At 38.9% G+C, this 21,686-nt stretch overlaps 1 protein-coding gene and 1 long non-coding RNA gene across 8 annotated transcripts in view; one reads left to right on the top strand and one right to left on the bottom strand.

Moving 5' to 3' along the window:
- Positions 1 to 21,686, top strand: part of CTNND2 (catenin delta 2) — a 931,369-nt gene that overhangs the window by 611,018 nt on the left and 298,665 nt on the right. The window lies entirely within an intron of this gene.
- On the bottom strand, positions 552 to 11,496 carry LOC131381706 (uncharacterized). Its single transcript, XR_009210593.1, has 5 exons — positions 11,129 to 11,496; positions 10,923 to 10,976; positions 3,793 to 3,840; positions 1,793 to 2,066; positions 552 to 905 (listed from the first exon to the last, which is right to left on the bottom strand). It is a non-coding gene; the product is annotated as an uncharacterized LOC131381706 (long non-coding RNA).

The following is a 21,686-nucleotide window of genomic DNA, read 5'->3' as shown; positions in this document are numbered from 1 at the left end:
GAAATAAATGTTTTGTCTGTATGTTTTCATTAATTCCACAGACATTTATTGCCTGCCTATTTTGTACCAGGTTTCAGGTATTTTCTGTTCCATGTTATCAGGTACTGGGAAGATTTGGGGAGCTAAGTCATAAAGCTAGAGATATGTTTGGAGAAAACTGAATAGGCTAGTTTGGCAAGAGTGGCAGGAGAATCTGGAGAGATAGGTCAGTACCAGAGAGAAAGGACCAGAGTTTCTTTTCTTTAAGTTTAGTTCCCTGCCCCTAAAAAGCAACAGGAAACCACTGAGAGCTTTGAGCAGGAGAGTGTCATGTGCAAGTGTGTGTATGAGGGAGACTCATCTGAGAATAATTGTGTAAGGAATTGGAAGTGGCAGACATTGACACAGTGAACTGGGAAAATGATTTACTTCATGTGAACTGAAGGAACAGGATCAAACTTGGGACCAATGAATAGGAGAAAAACTGCAGAGAAAAATCCAGTGGCATTTGGAGACTCAACCTAAACAGTGAGAGGGAAATTCAGATTTACTTCAAGTTTTCTAGCCTAGAATGATGGGAAAATGTATTTAATATTATTGGGAAAAAAAAAGAAAAGAAAAGAGACATTTGAAGGAAAATGGATTTGTGGGAAGAAGTGGCTCCCAGGTTAGGCTGTTGCCTTTAGTTGACAGCACCAATGGGTGGACGAATCGCCAGGGTAGACATGGACCGCAGCCAGGAGTGCGGGAGTGGCAGGACAGCACCAAGCAGTAACCAGGAGACACGCAATTCCTTGAAGATGGTGAATCCGTGATCACTTCTCTTCACTTCTCTTCATGTATCCGATTTCCCTCTCTCCCCAGTAGCATGATTTCATCTATGAAGACTCCCAATATAGGTGACGTGTTAACTCCCTAGGACTCTGCTAAAATCAACGGTTTAATTAAACTTCACAAAGCCAGCTGCCAGCACGTGTCGTTTCTTAGGGGCTCAGTGTGTCCTGCTTGACTATATGAAGTTAAATAAACAACTAAGGTTACTTTATATTAAAACCATCAGGGTTTTTCAAAAAGACTCAGGTTTTGCTTCATCTCTTTTAATGTGATAGAGGGATCTGAGCACAAGACTTAGACCAAAGCACCAAGTTGACTTCAGAGATCATTTAAAAGGACTGATCATGGGTAAAACAGATGTTCTCTCTGAAATGTACCTTTTCATATAATTCTTTTATAGCTTTTTAAAAGCTCTCTCTGAAGGTAAATTATAGTTGCATTCAGGATCGTTTGTTCAGCAGATTCCATGAAATGATGGGTGTTTATTCATATGAGGTCACTCATTTCTGGATGAAATGTAATTCTCAATATAAAAGTGGTATTTAAAGGAGAAAAAGTCATGGTAGAGGTAGAAATGGTCAAAGGCAAGCAATTGCTTTTATTGTTGGAACTGAAAGTGGGTATAAAATGCACTATCATTGTGTGAGCTACAAATAGAAACACACAATCATATGTGTACTAGGTTTAGCTCTTATTATGCGATGAGTATCCCATCAGGTACCTCATAGGTAGTTATAAGCATAATTGAAAACCTGTTTTGTTCTCACATGGTTTATAACCTAGTTCAAGAGAGAATGCAAAGGCTTTTAAATTACTTAGAGACTTATGTAGTAAGAGAGTGGGTCTTTGCTAATGGTGAGGGAGGGGAGTGGAAATTGCTACACATCATTATTGTAAAACCATGTAAAAAATGCTGCTATTCTCCACTCTTTAGGAGTATGAAGTAAACATTCCATATTTTATGTGTCCAGAACGCTACCTCCTTTTCTTCCGGAAAATGTGTTGCTCTATACTCGATCCTTGTAGTTGCAAAGGGAACCATTTTCTGATGCTGCGTGATCCTGGTGATTTTTCCAGAGGTCACCAACCACAGTGCCCCACCTTCTGGTGACAGTGACTGCTCCAGAATTCAGCACCTTGCCCCAGCTGAGCTCATGGGAGCCCTTCCCTGGAAGTTTTGGGCTTGGAACCAAAAAGGATGATCTGCATTTATCTCTGGTGGTGAATAGTGAGGAACTGGAGCCACAGGTGGCCTTAGAAGAGATGAGAGTTGACATTAAAAGAGAAGCTTAGATGGGAACCATGAAAGGAGGATCTCTGAGACTCATTCTGAGCCTCTCTTTTAGAGGTTACAGAAGCCCAATGATTAAGGTCCCCTGTGCCCAGACAGCAGTTGCTGTTGTTGTCTGTTTGATGGTTTAATCTTTTGGGTTGTTGTCACTTGCATCCAAAGGCGTCTGACTGATACCATAGGGATGTCTGAGCAGTTGGCTCTGCAGGAGAGTGCATCTGTACTCATGATGCAGAGGACTATTTTGAAGGCGAGGAGTTGCTCTTTTGTGAGCATACTAAGAATAACTTTCCCAGTGCTCAGCTGTTGTTCTTTTGGCCAAATCCAATTTGATAAGAGAAGATGCCATATTCAGTCTAGTTAAAAAGCATAGAATGTTTTCCCCTATGCTACTTGATAGCTGTTCCTCCACTGGGATATGGAATCTGAGCCTGAGGTCAGACTAGGAGTGCTTAAGAGCATCTGAGAGAAAATTTACAAGACAGAATTATTTTATTCCCATGGTCACCTGCATTGTGTCATGTACTGTGTTAGATGCTCTGGACACTGGGAAGAGAAAACAGGCACTTCTTGAGGTACCCAGAGGCATGCACGCAGAGGACAGCACGAGGATCTGATGAGACCTGTGCTAAGGTGTGCAGATAGTGGCCTGGGAGCACAGGCGGTGGGGATGGCAGGCTGCAGAAGGCTTACAGGGAGATGGCCATATCAGAGCTGAAACTGATATGTCAGTGGTAAAGGCCACACGGGGATTCTATATGCTGAGGGACTGAAATGTCCACACGTGCTCTACCGGGGTTTCCACATTTGACAGCAATTGAAGTTCTAACATCCTTGGCACCCCTAAAGGTGCCTCCTCTTATATCTTGCAGCACAGAATCTTTTTTGGTTTTCTTTTTTTTTTCTTTTTTGGTTTTCTTTTCTTTTTTTTTTTTTTTTTCTCATCATAGTGTCTCATATAATCAGCCTGAAATAAAGTAACTAATTGAATTCCTTGTGACATAAATCCCATCCACTGTTCTCTTACTTCTTTAAAAAAGTCAATTCTGAACACTCAGTGTCTTCCTTCTTTCTAGACTGCTGCATTTCCATAATGAGAATCCATTGGTTTACCTCCATGGTACCTTAAAAATTGTGCTCTCCCCTTTAATTTGGCCAAAGCTATGGAAGGCAGAGCTAGATATGTCAAAAGATCTGTGGACAACCAAGCCCACGGTATAGGTTTATGATACAGTTAATAAGTGTCTGATACCTGACAGCCTATATAATAATTACACCCATGCAAGCGCTCACACAACACACAAAGAAAGACTGATTTACAGCACAAGGAATTCAATTAGAATTTTGTTAGCATAATTGACATGGTGTTAAAATTAATTAGCAGTTGTTTTTCCCAAGTCGTATTAAAAAAAAAAATACTTGAAGGCACACTAGAAAACATTTTAGAAGCAGTTTCTGCAGAAAAAGAAGAACATGAATGTAGACGATTGTCAGTACATCAGTGTCATTTAATGTTTGTGTTACTTTTGGAATCCTAATCTCATAGGACTTTAAATATATAGCAGGCGTCTCCCATGCCACCTCACCTTAAAATATTGGCATGTTTTATGCAAAAACAAATAAGCTGCCGCAATGCATCTGCCTACAGTAGTTTAATAACTTAGAATGCATTGAATTATTTGTCATACCTGAATGATGTCTGACATGGTCCAGAAATCAGTGCAGCATATTTTCCCCTAATTCATAACAGAAAAACACATTGTAAATTATAATACACATAAGAAAATAAATTATTTGCTGTTACAAAATAAAAATAAAAAAACTACAGCTGAGGAAAATTGGTAATTCGCGTTTATTGTATCAACTGACTGATGCGGAGTTTTTATTTTGGTGTAGCATTTTTGTGTAGTTTTTTGGAACTGGTCCAGTGATTCAAATTATAATTGAGGAAAATCAACTTATCTTCTTATGCTAGAAAAGGAGGCATATTCACTTTCTAGAAAAATGAAATGTACTCCAAATGCAGCTCTCAGAATTGTCTAAGCCTGTCCCCTGCACTTCTTGCATGTTAATAAAACTTCCAGTCATCCCTTTATAGTACTGTAAAGGTCGTATATGGACTGTTATTCCTACATATTGAGAATTAAACAGGACACTACCTTGAACACTTCTAAGGATGCCATTCACATATGTGTTTGCCCATGAACTGCTTTATGTGTTTTAAACATTGGCACCTTTGGCATCTGTATTGCTCAGTGTTCTCCAAAGAAACACAACCAACAAAAATATGTCTATATAAAAAGAGAGAGATTTATTTTAAGGAATTGGCCTCTGCAATAGTGGAGGCTTGGCAAGTCCAAAATCTGCAGGGTAGGTCAGCAGGGCTTGAGACTCGAGGGAGAGTTCAAGTCTGCAGCCAGAATCCCCTTTACTTCTAAGGTGGGCAGTCTTTTTCTCTTAAGGGCTTCAACTGATTGGATGAGGCCCACACACATTTTGGGTTATCTGCCTTACTTAAAGTTGACTGATTTAAACAGTAATCTCATCTAAGAGAATACCTTCACAAAAACATCTGTAATAATATTTGACCAAATACTGTATCTGTATACTCTGGCCTAGTCAAATTGACACATAAAATTATTTGTCACAGCATCATACTACTACATATGCAGAGATACAGAGATACCAGAAATATGCTTTTTTGTCTCAACAGTGTTATTGAGATTTATCCATGTGGGTGTGTATATGTAGATTTCATTCCTCTTTTCCTACTTGGTAGTGTTCCATTGCAGGGATAGACCACAGTGCATTCATCTGTTCTCTGATTGATGGATACTTACATGGTTTCCATGCTCTTACTGGTAGACAGCAAGCAAGGACTCTTCTTGTGCATGTGTCCTGAGCAAATGTGGAAGAGTGTTTTCAGAGCATGAACATTGCTAAACCAGAGGAACGTATATCTTCAAATTTAAGAATTACTCTCCATTTGTTGTCTAAAATGCTTGGGCCAATTTTATACTCCCACTGTCAGTTTGTGACAGTTTCTATTTCATCCTGTATGTGCCAACTCCTGGTAGCCTTTTAAATCTTTGCCAGTTTGATGGGTTGGTTGTTTCACTCTGCATTACCCCAGTTATCCCTGAAGTTTAGCATGTGTTCAGCATTGTTAGTGGTCTGTGAATTGCTTGTTCCTCAGGCCTGTCCTCATTTTACTGTTGGCTTCGAGTGAGAGTGCTGGAACTAAGGCACTTGGGTGCAGGTCCCATATCAGCTATTCATGTGATCTTGGGCAAATTTTATCTTTAATATCTGTAGTCTTTTTATTCTTAAGAAAGAGCCTAATACATGCACCTACCTTGTTGAGCTTTTCTGAGTTTTTAATAACTTAAGACATGTGAAGTATTTCAGTGGGATTGGTTCATAAGTGAAAACCATTATTAACTATATAAGAGGCATTTATAAATTATTGATGGTATCTAGATTCTTATAAATTCTTCCAACTTGTGGCATGTCTCTTTTTTTTACTTAAAAATTTTAAAGTATTTAAATTTTGTTCTTTATATGTCTAAAAGTCTTCCTTATATGAAGTTCATAGTATCATGCTCCTTTATTTTCTTATTTAAATATCTAAGTTTAACCTTTCACATTTGTTCCCAAATGTGTCTTCAACTTCTTGTGTATAGTGTGAGGTAGGGATCTGTTTTTTTTTTTTTTTTCACGTGGATATCAGTTGCTGGAAAAGCACTTTTTTTTCCAGTATCTTTGTCCTCTAATTTGTGATATTACTCCAGCATTTATGCTGTGTCATCATTATTGAATCTGCATCCATCTATGCTCTCTTATTAACACTTATATTACACTGTGTATTGTTAATGTATTTAAAAAACACTTTGGATTTAACATATATGTGTGCACCTCCCCCCAGTTCCTGGAAATAAACCCCCTGGCTTTTAACTCTCAACCACCTCCTTAGTTCCTGTGGGTAGCAGGAAAGGCCTGGGCTTATAGGAGCTAAAGAGGATTCTGGTTGAGAGGGAAGCAGAGGGAAGAATTGGAGCAAAAGGAAGGAGTGGTATCTCAGGCTCCCTGTACCCAAACCTTCCATTCTTTTGTTTCATTCTACTGCAGTCATAAGAGGTTGTTGCAGAGGGGCCAGCTATCTATTTTCTGGAGGAAAGTGGGAAAAATCCCCCTCATTCTGGCTTTTGGGTCTTCAAATTTAAGGGGTAGTAAATATTGATCAGCACTTCTCACTAGTATTCATACACTTTTGTGTTTATCCTCTAGTCTTTTCCAGAATTCTTCTCCCTTGTCTTTGATCTTCTGCTCTTTTTCAGGAAAACTTTTAGACTGGGGCTTGTGAAAGAGAACCAGAGCTGGATAGCAGTTAAAGCAGCAAAACCAGGTTTTATTCAGAAACTATTGCAATAGGGGAAGAGAGATTTCACTATAGAACTGGGCTTCATTCTGAATATAACAAGGAAAAGTGGGGACTTAAAGCTAAGGAGGAAGGTGGTGGTGGGTGGGCTCAGTGGATGAAAAATTACCAAGAGAGGGCCTCAAGGGGAGATGGTTCTTTGCGAATCTAACAGGATTCTTGCTGGGGGACCAGATATAACCTGGAGTACTGTGAAGGATGAGGAATGTGATCAGACATAAGGGGAATCAGATATCAAGGGTGGGAGTTCTCTCTAAATTATCAGGATTCTTGCCAAAACTGATCTTAGCAAGGACAGAGCCAAGATTGAGGTCTCTTTGAGAAGAAGGCTCATAGGAACCAGACTAAAGCTTTGTCAAGGAGAGGGGCTCTGTCAGGCCACCAGACCCCTGTGACACACAAAAAAGCAGATTTCTGGTTTCTGCTCTCACTCAGCCTCCATTCTCAGTCCAGACAGTGACAGAGGCAATGTTCCAGCCTGGAACACATACATGCTTAGAAGCCAAAGTTAATGGTGAGTTCGATTTGACCCAGCAATCCTATTACTGGGTACATACCCAAAGGAATATGAATCATTCTGTTGTAAAGACACATGCACATGTATGTTCATTGCAGCACTATTCACAATAGCAAAGACATGGAATCAACCCAAATGTCCATCAATGATAGACTGGATAAAGAAAATGTGGTACATACACACCATAGAATACTATGCAGCCATAAAAAGGAACAAGATCGTGTCCTTTGCAGGGACTTGAGTGAAGCTGGAAGTCATTATCCTAAGCAAACTAACATAGGAACAGAAAACCAAACACCTCATGTTCTCTCCTCTTAAGTGGGAACTGAACAATAAGAACACATGGACACAGAGAGGGGAACAACACACACTGGGTCCTGTCCAGGGGACAGGGTGGGGAGAGCATTAGGATAAAAAGCTAATGCATGTTGGGCCTAATACCTAGGTGATGGGTTGATAGGTGAAGCAAACCACCATGGCACACATTTACCTATGTAACAAACCTGCACATGTACCCTGGAACTTAAAAAAATAAAAAAATAGTGAGATCAGCCCTGCATAACCTTCACCTCCCCACAACAGGAGCCTGGTACTGACAGCTCTGCACTACCCTCAAGTGCTGTCAGACGGTGCCTCATGCTCTCCGTGTGGCTGAAGAATTCACATGACCAGAACACCTAATGCGGCTCAGAACCACATTCTCCTAACAGAGAAGAGCGTGGAGCCAACACCAGGCAGCAGTGGGAATCTGCTGGGCTTTCCTTAGTAAAGGGACCATCTCAGTATTAGAGAAACAGTTTTATGGTGGTGGTTGCTAATAGCCCACATGTTAAAGACTGTATTAGAGGCACACTGGACAAAGGAAAATCACAATACCCATCAGAGGACGTGAACAGAACCACAAGGTCCGCATTGCATGGCTGCTACTGTTTAACTTAAGGAAATACTTTTTCTAAGGTTTACGTGAATATCCTCAATACTGAAATTTTTAATGTGTGATTTACTTATTTTCTAAAAATATATGAATAATCTAACATGTATTTGTTTAAATTAGCTTCTTCATTTTCAATTCCAAATATACAGATTCCCGTCTCTTTTTTTTTTTTTTTTTGGGGACAGAGTCTCACTGTTTCACCCAGGCTGGAGTGCAGTGGCGTGGTCTTGGCTCACTGCAATCTCTGCCTCCCGGGTTCAAGCGATTCTCCTGCCTCAGCCTCGTGTGTAGCTGGGACTACAGACTGATGGCGCCACACCCGGCTAATTTTTGTATTTTTAGTAGAGACGGGGTTTCACTATGTTGGCCAGGCTGGTCTCAAACTCCAGACTTCGTGATCTGCCCGCCTTGGCCTCCCAAGGTGCTGGGATTACAGGTGTGAGCGACTGCACCCGGCCGATTCCCGCCTCTTTTTTTCTTCCCATGTTAACAGTACCAAGGAAGTTGACATATCTCTTTGGTATCATGACACTCCTTATACCACAGAAAATACCAAAAAAAAAAAAAAAAGTGGTCTTTATTTGTACACTGGGCATGGGCAAGTGACTTCAGTTCCCATACAGGATGGGATAAAAATCTTTATTTTGTCTGACTAAAACCACAGGATTTTCCTGAGAGTTAACTCATGGATTAAGCAGTCTGTTTAAAAACTACTCAGAATTTCTTCAGTAAACATGGTAAAGCATAGGGGCTAGGGTAAAAGCAAGCAAATAACAGTGGTAAGGGTGTCAAAGCATTTTAGGAGAATTTGGTAAGACTGGCTATTGAGGATTAAATCAGGCTGAGCTTGTTGAGTCAGCTGAAGGGTCCTAATTTGTCAATCTTTCATCTTAAAAAGATCTGAGGAAGAGGGAGTGCTAGAACCAGGCAAGTTTTAACATGAGTTTCGAGTAAACATTATCTGGCAAAGATATATCAGTATGTGATGGTACAATAGCAAGGGCATTACTTGTTGTTAGTTAAGATTGTTGCAGTTAAACCTGTATAAACAATTGAAGATAAAAGGAATAATTTAAAAGCATTGCACTTACTCATGGCTTATTGTTCTATAAATATTCAATGCAAGATTTAAGTTTACATATGAAAGCCCACTTTTTATCAGAATTAATTGATTCAGAAAAGATATGTAAATCATACCCTCCTAGGTAATCTAAGTAATGTTAGTTGCCCAGCATCTACAGAAAGACAAAACAGTCATTGCCTAACAGTGTATGCATCAGAGGAGGATCTCTAGCAGGAGCTGCTGGCCTTTTGTAAATCGAGGCTGTAGCGTTCATCTTTATGGGGGCTTGGAGCTTATCAGAACCACTTTGGAGTGATTTTCAAAATAACACGTGATTATCTTCCCGATATCATGCTTGAAATCAGATGCTGATGCTGCATGCTAGGAGAGAGAGGGTATCAAGTCTGGAACCTCTTAACTCTCCCTGTTGAGTATGTCTTCTCTGGGCACTTAAAAACTAGTAATTATTTAGCACCTACTTCAAGCCAGTCACTCTCCTGGGTGCTGAGGTAGGAAGCTTAGAAATGTCTGACGAGAAGCATGAATGGCTTTTTTTCTAACACCCAACAACATTGACTCATCATGCTGATATTCTGAGGTTTTTGGCCCATGGCCCTGCCCCTGAATGCCACGTTGACAGCCAAACAACCCTGACTTGCCAGCCATGATAGCGAACCACCATGAGAGTGGATTCGCCGATGCCAGTTGAGTCTCTTCATGTTATACTCCCTGGAGCAGAGATAAGCCATCCCTGCTGAGCCCTGCCCAAATTAGATATGTGAGCAAAATAAACGACTGTTGTTTTAAGCTACTAAGTTTTGGGATAGTTTGTTCAGCACTATGTTTTGGGCTGACCTGTGTTATGCCAAAATTCATATGTTAAAGCCTTAACCTCCAGTACCTCAGGATATGACTATAATTAGAGATGGGGCATTTAAAGAGGTGATTAAGTTAAAATGAAGCTGTGAATATTGGCCGTCACCCAGTCAGCCTGGTGTCCTTATAAGAAGAGGAAATTTAGACGTGAAAGAGATGTCAAGGATGCACATACACAGAAGAACAACCATGTGAGTGGGTGGGGAGGAGGCAGTCAGCTGCAAGCCAAGGGGAGGGGCCTCAAAGAAACCACACCAGTTGATACTGTGATCTCAAGCTTCCAGAAATGTGAGGAAACAAATCTATGTTGTTTATATCACCTAGTCTGTGATATTTTTGTTATGGTAGCCCTAGCAAACTAATATACATGATAGGAAAACAGATTCAGTCCACAAATGTTGACTTTATTTTGCATACTCTTTCAAGTTTTTGCCATTGGCCATTACTTTGTGGAATTCTATGGCTACTTGCTATTGCTTCATGAAATCCTATTTCCTATAATTGTTTGCTTTCAGTAGCACTGACACCTCTCATGAGGTAACAGCTTTAGTCACCAAAAGGAACATTTTAGAAAAACTGATGGAGTTTGTGAACATTTCCAGAAACGTAGCTCCCCCAAGCCTCTTTTAGTCAATAATGTAAACATACTTGGCCTTTCCTTTCCCTCAGTGACCTTATCCTCTCTGGGATTTACTGGGCTTGTGCACTTATTTCCTAAAGGTGAAGAAACCGTTTACCCAAGGAGCAAATATCTGCCATTAAAAGGCCAAAAACATAAAATGTTTGATATAATATTTTTTGCAATACACTAGCTACATGGTCGTTAATTTGTCTGGAGGATTTCACGTGTGGTGAACATGTTACATGCTGATTCAAAGAAGGTGAAGTCTGATCTTTTTTTCTTTTGCTTTTTTCTTCCCCACCTTGATCTTAAATGAGGCTTTCTCCCAACCCAGGGCCATCATTTCTTACACCACCCACACTCCTTACCCTCAGTTTGCTCCTTGATCCAGGGAGTTGAAGGACACATAGCTGAGGAGGGGTCTGTGGGAAGAAGAGACAGGGCTAGATAATAGAGTCTTCAGGGCTGGAGTAGCATGCAACCTTCAGGGAAAAACTAGGAGAAGGAAGAGGCCCCTGGGAAAAACTGAAAGTGCTAAGGGATTGCCAAGTGTGTGTGTAAGAGAGAAACATACCTGTAAATGCTTCCATCTGTTTCTGTAGACTGAATTATGTTTCCCTTCCAAAAAATGTGTATGTCGAAGCCCTAACTCCCCTCCATGTGAGTGTATTGGAGATAGGGCCTTTGAAGAGGCTATTAAGATTAAATGAAGTCACAAAGGTGGAGCTCTGATATCACAGAACTAATGTCCTTACAAAAGAGGAGGAAATAGAGCTTGCTCTCTCTCCATCATGTGAGGGCACAGCAGGAAGGTTGCTACCTGCAACCCAGGAAGAGAGAGCCCTCATCAGAAATCAAAAACTGCTGGAACCTTGGCTGTGGACTTACCAGCGTCCAGAACTATGAGAAAATGCATTTCTGTTGTTAAAGCCACCCAGTCTGTGGTATTTTGTGTGGCAGCAGAGAAGTTTAAAACATTATTATTATTATTCTTTTATTATTCCACCACATTGAAATTTGATCTTCTTTTAGTAGGTTGGTATTAACACTTGATATCCTGTGTGTCTTTTCATTTGAGTTAAGATGTTGCTGGATTTTAAATGTTCTGAGCTTTACAATAAATGCTGCTTATAGAGGTGGGTTGGGGGAAGCAGAAACAAATCACATAATTTAAGACATCAGACTTTTAAAATTGAGTGTGGCTGGGGTATGGACTTTGACTCTTTTGCAAGTAAGATGAGGAAGCATGATATAGTTTGTATATCTGCCCTTACCCAAATTTCAGGTTGAATTGTGATCCCCAGTATTGAAGATGGGTCCTGGTGGGAGGTGACTGGATCATGGGGGCAAATTTCTCATGAATGGTTTAGCACCATCCTCTTGGTGCTGGCCTCACAATAGTGAGTGAGTTCTTGCAAGATCTGGACATTTAAAACTATGTGGCATCCCACCCCCATACCACACTCTCTTTCTCTCTTGCTCCTGCTTTCACCATGTGATGTGTGCTCCCCCTTCGCCTTCCTCCATGATTGGAAGCTTCCTGAGGCCTCCCCAGAAGCAGATGCCACTATGCTTCCTGTATAAATTACCCAGTCTCAGGTATGTCTTTATAGGGATGGATGAATCATCTAATCTAATGCAAGGCACCAGAGAGATTCAGCCTCTTAAGAGGGGTGACATGAATTTCCTTAGCTTTGAAGTGGATTGGCTATTCCTGCTCTCTTGAAAGTATACTCCAGGGGGTAAGATCAGAAGCAGGAAGACCGGTTGGGAGGCTATTGAAGTAATCTGGAACAGAGATGATGGGGCTTGCCCCAGAGGGGTGCAGGGATGAGAATGAGAAGTGGTCAGATTACAGGCATATTTTCAAGGTAAAGATGACAGAAAGTGTTGATGGGTTGAATACAGGCTTTAGGCAGGGATGGGTTGCCATTAATTGAGCTGCTGGAAATGGTAAGAGGGACAGTTTCAGAGGGGGGGTCATAATTTTGGTCATGTTTGGTTTCAAATGTCTCTTAAGTATTTGAGTGGACATCACAGTCTGGAAGACAGGGACGGTTCTGGATTGGTGGTATAAAATCAACAGGTATTTGTCTATAGAACCGAGCAATCATGTATTCTCATCTGCCCAAGACAGTCCCATGGACGCCTTTTTCCTCAGTGTAAATATTTACGTCACCCCATTTCAGTCCCAGAAGCATCAGGTTTTGACAGCAAATTATATTGTCACCCCAGTCTATACCCTAATCTAATTAAAGTCGTGAGACTGGATGGGAACACCATGGGAGTGAGTGAAGGTAAAGAAGAGAAGAGGACCAGGATGAGCCCCAGGGCTGCCATCACTTAGAAGTCAAGCAATGAGGGAGAATTGTGGAAACAGACAAAGAAGGGGCCTGGGAAGTAGGAGGAAACCAGGAGAGTTGGGTCCTCAGAGGAGAGTGCTTCAAGGAGGAGTGGCTGATTTTGGGATGCCCCAGACACAGTGCTCACATCTCTTCTCTACCCACCTTCATATATTTCCCTCCTTCATCCAGACTCAAGGCTTTGATTATCATCTGTATTGTAATGATGCACACATATGTATATCCTGAGCTTACTAACCTGCCACCATCTTCAAGCCACATCCCCTGTTCCTGTCTCCTCTCATGTCAGAAGCCAGGGAGACATTTTCTCAAATGTCACGTCCTCACTGAGGTCTACAAAAACTGTAGTTTTGTAATTTGAGATGTATGATTTATTTGTCTGAAATCAATACATCATTATTTGTGTTCTGGAAAAGTCACATCACTTAATTATATAAAGAAATAAGGTTGTTTTGAATTTCTAAGAAACAACTAAGACCATGTTTTAATTGTATTTTTTAGATCATGTGCAAGTATTGAATGACTTGGGAATTAAAATCAGATATTCAGCAATCTATAAATTGTATGTTTCTCTGGCTGGCATTAAATCATCTAGAAAACACAATTAGTAAAATGTCTTTTGAAGAAACACATTCTACTCAATACATTCCCCCATGGATTGGCACAAAATAGAATCCTGATTAATTTTAAATCATGTCAAACTTTAATTCTAGCTGTTTCAAGGTCTTGTTTCCCTTGAATATAGAGCTGTAGGAGTTTATAAATAAGCAGGGAACTGAGAAAGGTTTAAGGGAGAGAATGTGTGTAGTGTAAGAGAGAGAAACGATGTTTATTAAGCATCTCCTTGATTAAAATTGCTCTTGCAATGGGGACCTCATTCATTAACAGAGCAACTCAGAGTGGTGGATAGGATCTTACCCCTCTTATTGTGGAAGGGACTAAGAAGCAGATGTGTACATCAGTGGGCCAGCTGGGAATCCACGGGGCAGAATTAACCCAGATGTCCTCTGTTCCATCCTTCTCTCTCAGTGCTCACCTCACTGGCTGCTGTCAGGACAGTTGGAGCAAAAGCTGGGACAGCTGGCTTCCAGTCGTGACATCACCGCTTATCAGTTGTTGATTCTGATCAGGGATTAGGAGGCACCAGATGCTCTGGGTTTGAATCCTGCCTCTGCTGCTTGTTAGCTATGTGACCTTGGGCCACTTACTTGTGTCTTTGTGACTCAGTTTCCCCATCTGTAAAGTGCTGGCATTAGTAGCCACTACCCCATAGCATTGTGTGAGAATTAAAGTGATTTATACATAAATCGCTTGTAATGGTGCCTGACACTTTGTAAGAGCTATTGAGGACACTTGTTCCCACCCACGTATTAACCTGCATAAGTGTATCTATGGAGAGAATTTGAATCAGCTCCTCCAGCTTCCTACCAACTCTATACCCGTAATTAGGTTAGTAATGTTGGTAAAACACCCTAGGAAAACACATTTTCAAAAAATTATTATTAATGAAATTCAATTAATTCCCAGATTAATGAAATTCAGTTAAGTCCCAGATTTACCGTTTTTCTTGCAACAGAAAGATTTTTAGAATGTTCATTAATGACAAAGAAATATTTAATATATTTTTAGAACTTTCTTGTAGATCGGTAGTTCTAGACTGCCTCACTCTTTTTCCTTGGAAAACAGTTCTTTGTCCCAACAGCAACAACAACAACAAACCTTTGCTTAGATGAAAAACATTGTTTTCATTAGAGGTTAACAAGCAAAAATAAACTATAATATTTTATGCACGGAGAAGATAATTAATTGTTAGACTTGATTGTTTTATAATCTATTTCCAATAGATTAAATCTTGTTCCAGGAAAATTTTTAAGTGTTTTGTGTTTTGGTGTTGCCTTGTTAAAAAAAAAAAAAACAAAATCAACTTTCTGTGAAAATTGTTTTATTTGTTTTGTTTATTTTCTAATTACTCTCCCAAATGTGTTTTCAATGTGATATTGAACATTTTTTTTCTGTCTCGGGCTTGTCTCACATTTTTGCTGAGACAGGTTGTTTACCATTCTGTGTTCACGTGAAATGAGGATTTAATAAGATGGTCCTTTCATATGAAAAAGTTATTAGTTATTGCTAAAATAGACATATGGCCAAAAATATTTAATCAGCACCCAAAGGAGTCATAGAAACTTCTATGCATTCTTAAGCCCAAAGGCTTTAAGAAATGAGGCTTTGATGAATACATGTCATGAAAATTAAGTAAGATTTTCATAAAGTTGTAAAATATTACTTCTAGGATGAGTACAACTGTCAGGGATTACGCCAATAGAAAGTACCTTGGCTCAGCCCCTAGTTAGAATGAGAACAAGTGATGAATGTTGGCGGCGTGGACTGTTGTTTAAGGTTTTCAGTTCAGAGTGTTCTGAAGAGAAGTCTTTATGAGAGCAGGAGATGAGAGCGTGAAGCAGGAGCAGTCAAGGTAAAACACAGGAAAAATGAAAAGCGAAGGTGTAAATACCCGCCCCCCCCCCACCAGGAAATCTATAGATTCATTCAAATTGTGTTTTTCCAGTGCTAAACTTTAAAATCTTAATATCCCAAAGAGCAAAACGTCTTTTTAGGAAAACTTACTGTGTATAAGGATGGCGCCCAACTTTTTTCTTCTAGTGGAAAATATACACAGAGGGAGCTAACCTACGCTGCTTCATGTCAACCTAGAAACAAATGTGTATTTCCCAAGTGCAATAAACATGAGGTTGCCCAATAATACCATGTATCTGGGCGATAAGTGTCAGTTATGCAAAATGCAGTTGCTGTTGCAAGGAGACGGGAACAGCTCATCTCACTGCAATGCTTATTAAGTAGAATGTCTCCCGCTGCAGAGCTGCGCATGGTCTCATGATATGGAAGGAATTAAGTGAAAAGAAATTTCAGTAACCGAAAAGCCCAATTTTCCTTCGAGCTTATGGCACTTAATAAAATAAATGCAAAGTTATTTTTAATGAAGGCATGTGAGTTTCCTTGGCTGAAGAGAGGGACTCCTCTTCAGCGAGACGCTTCTCCCTATAACCAAGGGCACAGTTTTGCGTCTGGCTCACTGAAGGCAGCGTGACTCATACACTTAGCCAGTTACACACCTGATGTGCTTATTACCCATGTGTCCACTTGAGACTCAGGGTGTGTTGAGGTTGAGAGCCAGATCACTCTCTGATTTGACAGGTATATATAATAATAATTATAACAATTATTTTTCATTCAGCTCAAATACTTGGGTCAGCAAATGCTCTGTGAAGAGCCAGATGGCAAATATTCTAGGCTTCATGGGCTAAGAGGCAAAATTGAAAATATCATATGTAGATACTTATATAACAGGAGAGAAAACACATCTTCACAAAATTATTATTAATGAAATTCAAAAACAATTCATAATATCAATAATAATAATGTTTCGTAATACAGGTCTGCCAATAAGAATGGGATTATTTTTTGTGAGAATGCCTAGCTGGTCTTCAAAGTTAGTGTTCCCTATCATCAGATAGATTATAAATGTGCAACTGTAGAAGCCTTTTAGCTTACAGGTTGTACGATAAAAGGAGGTGGTCCAGATTTGTCCCATGGGCCAGATTTTGACCCCTTCTCTAATATATCATTAATTTTATATACTCGTGGATAAAATTCTAATGTCTTTCTCTGAATTATAAAAGTAGATACTTTGCCCTAATATATTTTAGTAAGGTCGCCCTTTGCCCCTTGAGTCTAAGTAGTGCAAATGAAAAATTGATGATGATACTTTTATGGCATAGTTGTACTGCAGTTCAGGAGTCCATGACCTGATTGGATTAGTACAATTTTGTTTTCCACCTGGGGACCACCTACGATGGAGTTGTAAAATCAGTTCAGAGCATTTTCACCAGTATTTAGGAGATTGAATAGGATGGAATAGATTATAATAACCATAGTAAGGAAAAATTGGGTTTTGTTTGGCATTTTAGGAAAGAGTCAGACTTGTGAGTGTGGCATGGGTGGATCTAAGGTTTTTATTGTGGGTCTTGATTCAAAATACATGTAAAACACTGATTTAGAAACATTTATCTTTACTAAAATAATATATTCAAAAAAAATTTCCTAGACTCTGACAGAGGAAGAATGTTGTCAAATGCCTCTAGCTATTTAAGACTAATGAATATGTCCTAATTGATGGATATAAAATAATCTGAGTGGCTATGGAGTGGTGTGTTTCACAGTAGATGGTGAGTGATCAGATGAAGAAAGGACAGAATTCTATCACAAAAATAATCTCACATTGCTGTAATTGTTTTCTGAATTAATCCACAAATTTTTGTGTAAAAATTATCTAAACTCTTTATTTGTCAGGAATTGGTATTTTAAGAAATAATGGACTGTATTTTTTTAGAAAAATGGGAATTATACTTGTAAAAGGAAATATTTTTATAATATTTTATAAAATATTTTTATATTTTCATTTGTATTATTCCCAAAACTATTTATATTTATATTATACTTCATTTATATTTTCATTTGTACAATTCCCAAAGCAGTTTGGGAATTGTAGCTTAAGATGCACAATTTGTATCCTACCCAGTAAAAGTTGTTTTCTCCTTATGTTAAGTGAGATGAAGCATATCTTAGAATGAAGCCTTCCCCCACACCCGCCCCTAGACACCCCCATTTCAACCTCCCGCTCATTTCTCATTCAGCCAGTGCTTGGTGAGGACCCACTTGGTAATTGGAGCCAAATTTGCAGACAATATGAGATATTTAAAGGTACAACATAATCCTTTGCAGCTTATCATCTAAGCCCATCATTCCCTCTTTATCTGAATATGAAGTATGTCATAATGGCAGTGGGACCCATTCTGACAATTGAGATGAGTGTCCAGGTGGCAGGGGGCGATATTCTCAACATTGCTGTCATTCTCATCACATGCACACATCTTTGAAAAGTGGACCATATATTTGGAGGAAGGGAAGGAAGGAAATACCCAGTAAACCAGGAATTTAAATAAAATTCAAATCATGAAAGAAAGCTCTTTTTTCCCTTGGTTTACTTTTAGCTTTTAAAGCTAAGTGTTACCCAAATTGCCAAACTGTTAATATTGTATATGCAATACTTTATGTGATACGAGTATGCATGATTATCTAGTTCTCATACATTAATTTATACATGTACATATGTTTGTATAGTCATTTTTAAACTATGGGTTGTGATCCACTAGTGGGTGGTAAAATACTTTTATTGGTCATGAACAGTGTTTGTAGAATAATAATGTAATGGAATAGAACAGAACAGACTAGAAAAGAATAGGACCTATTCAAATGCATCTACCTTTGCAAGGATAACTTGTTCTTCAATTAATTGTGCATATACATATGTGTGCATTGGGTGTATGTGAATTGACTTGACATGTAATTATTTTATATTGTGGCTCATTATTTTAAAATAGTGCTAAAGTCATAGTGACATTAATGATTAACATGTTCCTTTTATTCTCCTAGTTTGTATTTTATTGCCAAATGCTAAAGGATGCTAATTAGTATGTTTATTCATACAATCTAATTTCAATAAATACTTTCATGTTTGGTTCCACGTGGCATTCACATGAACTAACTATTATTTGGTTAGCTTTTTCTATCTGCTGGTTATTGAAGGTTTCTTATCTGCTATTTTAAGCTTTCTTGCAATAATAAGGCTAAGGATTGAGTTGCAGTAATCCAGTAATGCCAACCAAAGGAAGTATTAAGAGACATTGCCTGGAAGTATAATGTTGAACACTGATTTAGGGAGAAAAGAGCTTGATCCTTTCTAATGCTGCTTCTCAGGGTACCATGTGTTGAAGCAGGGATCCTGTATTTTTTATGAGCATTTCATAATCTATTGTCTCCCTGTTGAATAAAAATTACTTCAGACAGAAATCTGACACTGCAAAAGCATGAAAATTCCCACAGGCTAAATATTACAGTGAATGGATCTTTTTTTTTTTTTTTTTTAACCACATTGTTTTCCTTTGAATGTATCCTAATAGGCTTATAGAAACACAATCATGTTCCTGACAAGTTACATAGTTGTTATGTGTGGTATTTCACCAATTCTTATTAGGCAATGTATATTAATTACATATAAATGCATTGCTTAATGTGTCTGTCTCTGGTTATATAAACTATATAACTATATAACTATATATATATATATATATATATATGTTACATGTTAGAACTTCAGAAACAATGTAAAGGGAAAAATCCTAACATGCTCACACATTTTGTGAGTGAAATAAAAATAAAAACAGCCCCACCTTGGGGAAGTTCTTCTAGAAGGAACTAATTCTAGTAAATTTCAGTATTCATGGGAAGTGGACTCAACATTGAGGATTTAGATACAAATTTAACTGAAGTTTGCCACAAAGTTTTGTTTCCCATTGGAAGTTAAGAATTGGTGAAATATAATGTTTGTGAATGTTGTTTTATACATGTGTAAATTTTTGAAAAATAATTGTCATATGATTAATATTTCCAAGGTTGACATAATCCTGCAATTCAAGGCTCCGTGTTTTTTTCATTTTCAATCACTAGCATAATTTTTCTAGAGAAACATCTAACTTTCTGACCAGGTCTGCCTTTTGGTTTATGTTATATTAAAGTAAATACAGATGATGTCCTGCATATTCTGAGGGGGGAGGGATTTTACTCCTGTAAAAATCATTCTGCAGGGGTCCAAAGTACAAGTCTGGAGAGGAACTCTGGCAGCAGTTTCAAAGAGAGGCACCTTTTTTGTGAATATTGACATTTATGCCAACCATCTATTATGAACTTCCTGTTCATGTGGTCTTTGTGAAGCCAGAAGCACTGATTTCTTTATATTAAACATGGGAATCTATGTCAGTTCATTCAACCCCATTACAGTCCAATGAGTTAAATATGTGCTGTGGTCCGGTTGAATATTAGGTATGAATACAATGTAAATGTAGGCTGAAATCTAGGTCCTTCAGAAGTGAAGAGACAGTGTGCTGTTTTTAAAGACTATATCTATTTTGGTAAGATCAATAAATCAGAGGAAACCATTTTCTAGCATTTCTATTATAATAAACGAGAAGAGATTTCAAAGAGAAGTTTTGCAGATCAAGGGCCCCAAAGTGTTATAAAGCTGTTTTCTTACATTTTTGAAGGCTAAGAAGCAAATAAAGATGAGTGATTCAGTATTACTTGCTTGGGGTAAGCGCTGCTCAAAGCGCACTGCCTCGCTTTCCCCCATTCATTCCTCTTCACTTCTATAAGCTGGCTGCTGTTATTTTTCCATTTTACAGCTGAGCAAACTAAATCCCAGGGAGGTAATGTAGCTTGCCCACAGTCTCACAGTCAGTAAGCAGAGAAGCTGGACTCAACCCAAGGCAGGTAACCTCCAGAGGCCATGCTCTTAGTTGTATTGTTGTATTTCTAAATGAAAAGTTTTGATAAAAGGAACAGAGTGAGCATTTATGCATGGTTGAAATGAGGACAGTTCAGTTTTGTTAACTAACATTCCCTATCCCTTCAGACCCCTGTGAGAATCCTACTGAAAACCTTTGCAACAGTAGCAGAGTTTAAAAGGGTCAGGATGCACATTGCTGCCTGCAATGAACATCTTCTTTTAAAAGAAAAGAAATTTACCCATAATTTTGAAGACATAAGTACAAATTTAAGTAACTGTCTGCAGGCACATGAGCTCTAAATGGTTAGTGTTGTGTTGAAAAAATGCAGATTGTGATGGCATAAATGAGTCTTCCTTACATCATTTTAAAATCCATTCGGTATAGTGTGATAGTGCTTTATATATATATTTGCTATGTTATTTTTATGTTATTTTTTATTTTGTGTATCAGAGTCTTACTCCATCACCCAGGCTGGAGTGCAGTGGCATGATCTTGGCTCACTGCAACCTCCACCTCTCAGGTTCAAGCAATTCTCGTGCCTCAACCCCCAACACCGAGTAGCTGAGATTACAGGTGCACGCCACCATGCCCGGCTAATTTTTTGTACTTTTTAATAGAGATGGGGTTTCACCATGTTGTCCAGGCTGATCTTGAACTCTTGGCCTCAAGTGGTCCGCCCACCTCAGCCTCCCAAAGTGCTGGAATTGCAGGCATGAGCTACCATGCCCGGGCTGTTGCATTATTTTTAGATTGGACCTTTGGTGACTGAGAAGATACCTTACTGAAATTACTATTTAAACTCACTCAAAAAAGGTTTTTAAAAATGCTTACATCTTTAAATATCCATGCTGAAAAGGAAATGTTTGACACATGTGCCATGCCTCATGGCACCTACCTGGATTTTCCAGAAATGATGCTGGTGTCTAGCATCTCTAAAAACCCCTACTTCTTTCAAGGTCTCTTCATTGGTAGAATCGCATCTTCTACCATTGCCACTTTTGGATTTGAAACAGTTTTTTGGGAGATCACAAGAATCATTGGTTTGTTCCATCTGCCTCCTTTCTAGTTTTCTCATTAAAGTTTTTCTGGATGACAGCAGTGATTTCCTACTCTGTTTCAAAGCTCATCTTCTTGTGTATCATACTATGACTTCCCGTTCAACATTAGGAAATTCAGAGGAGGCAAAATGCCTCTCATTCTTCTCTCTAAGGGGGATCTAGTAAGAACATTAACGCCATTGGCAAAATCTTTTTTGCGAACTTTATTTGAATAGCCAGATGTTTGTGCAAAATATAATGAGCTGCTAGAACTGAAGAGTTTCCTTTATATCAGACAATTCTGGTTATTA

This window comes from Hylobates moloch, unplaced genomic scaffold (genome assembly GCF_009828535.3).
Source record: "Hylobates moloch isolate HMO894 unplaced genomic scaffold, HMol_V3 SCAFFOLD_17, whole genome shotgun sequence".
Lineage (NCBI taxonomy): Eukaryota > Metazoa > Chordata > Mammalia > Primates > Hylobatidae > Hylobates > Hylobates moloch.
This window is presented reverse-complemented; position numbering and strand designations above follow the sequence as displayed.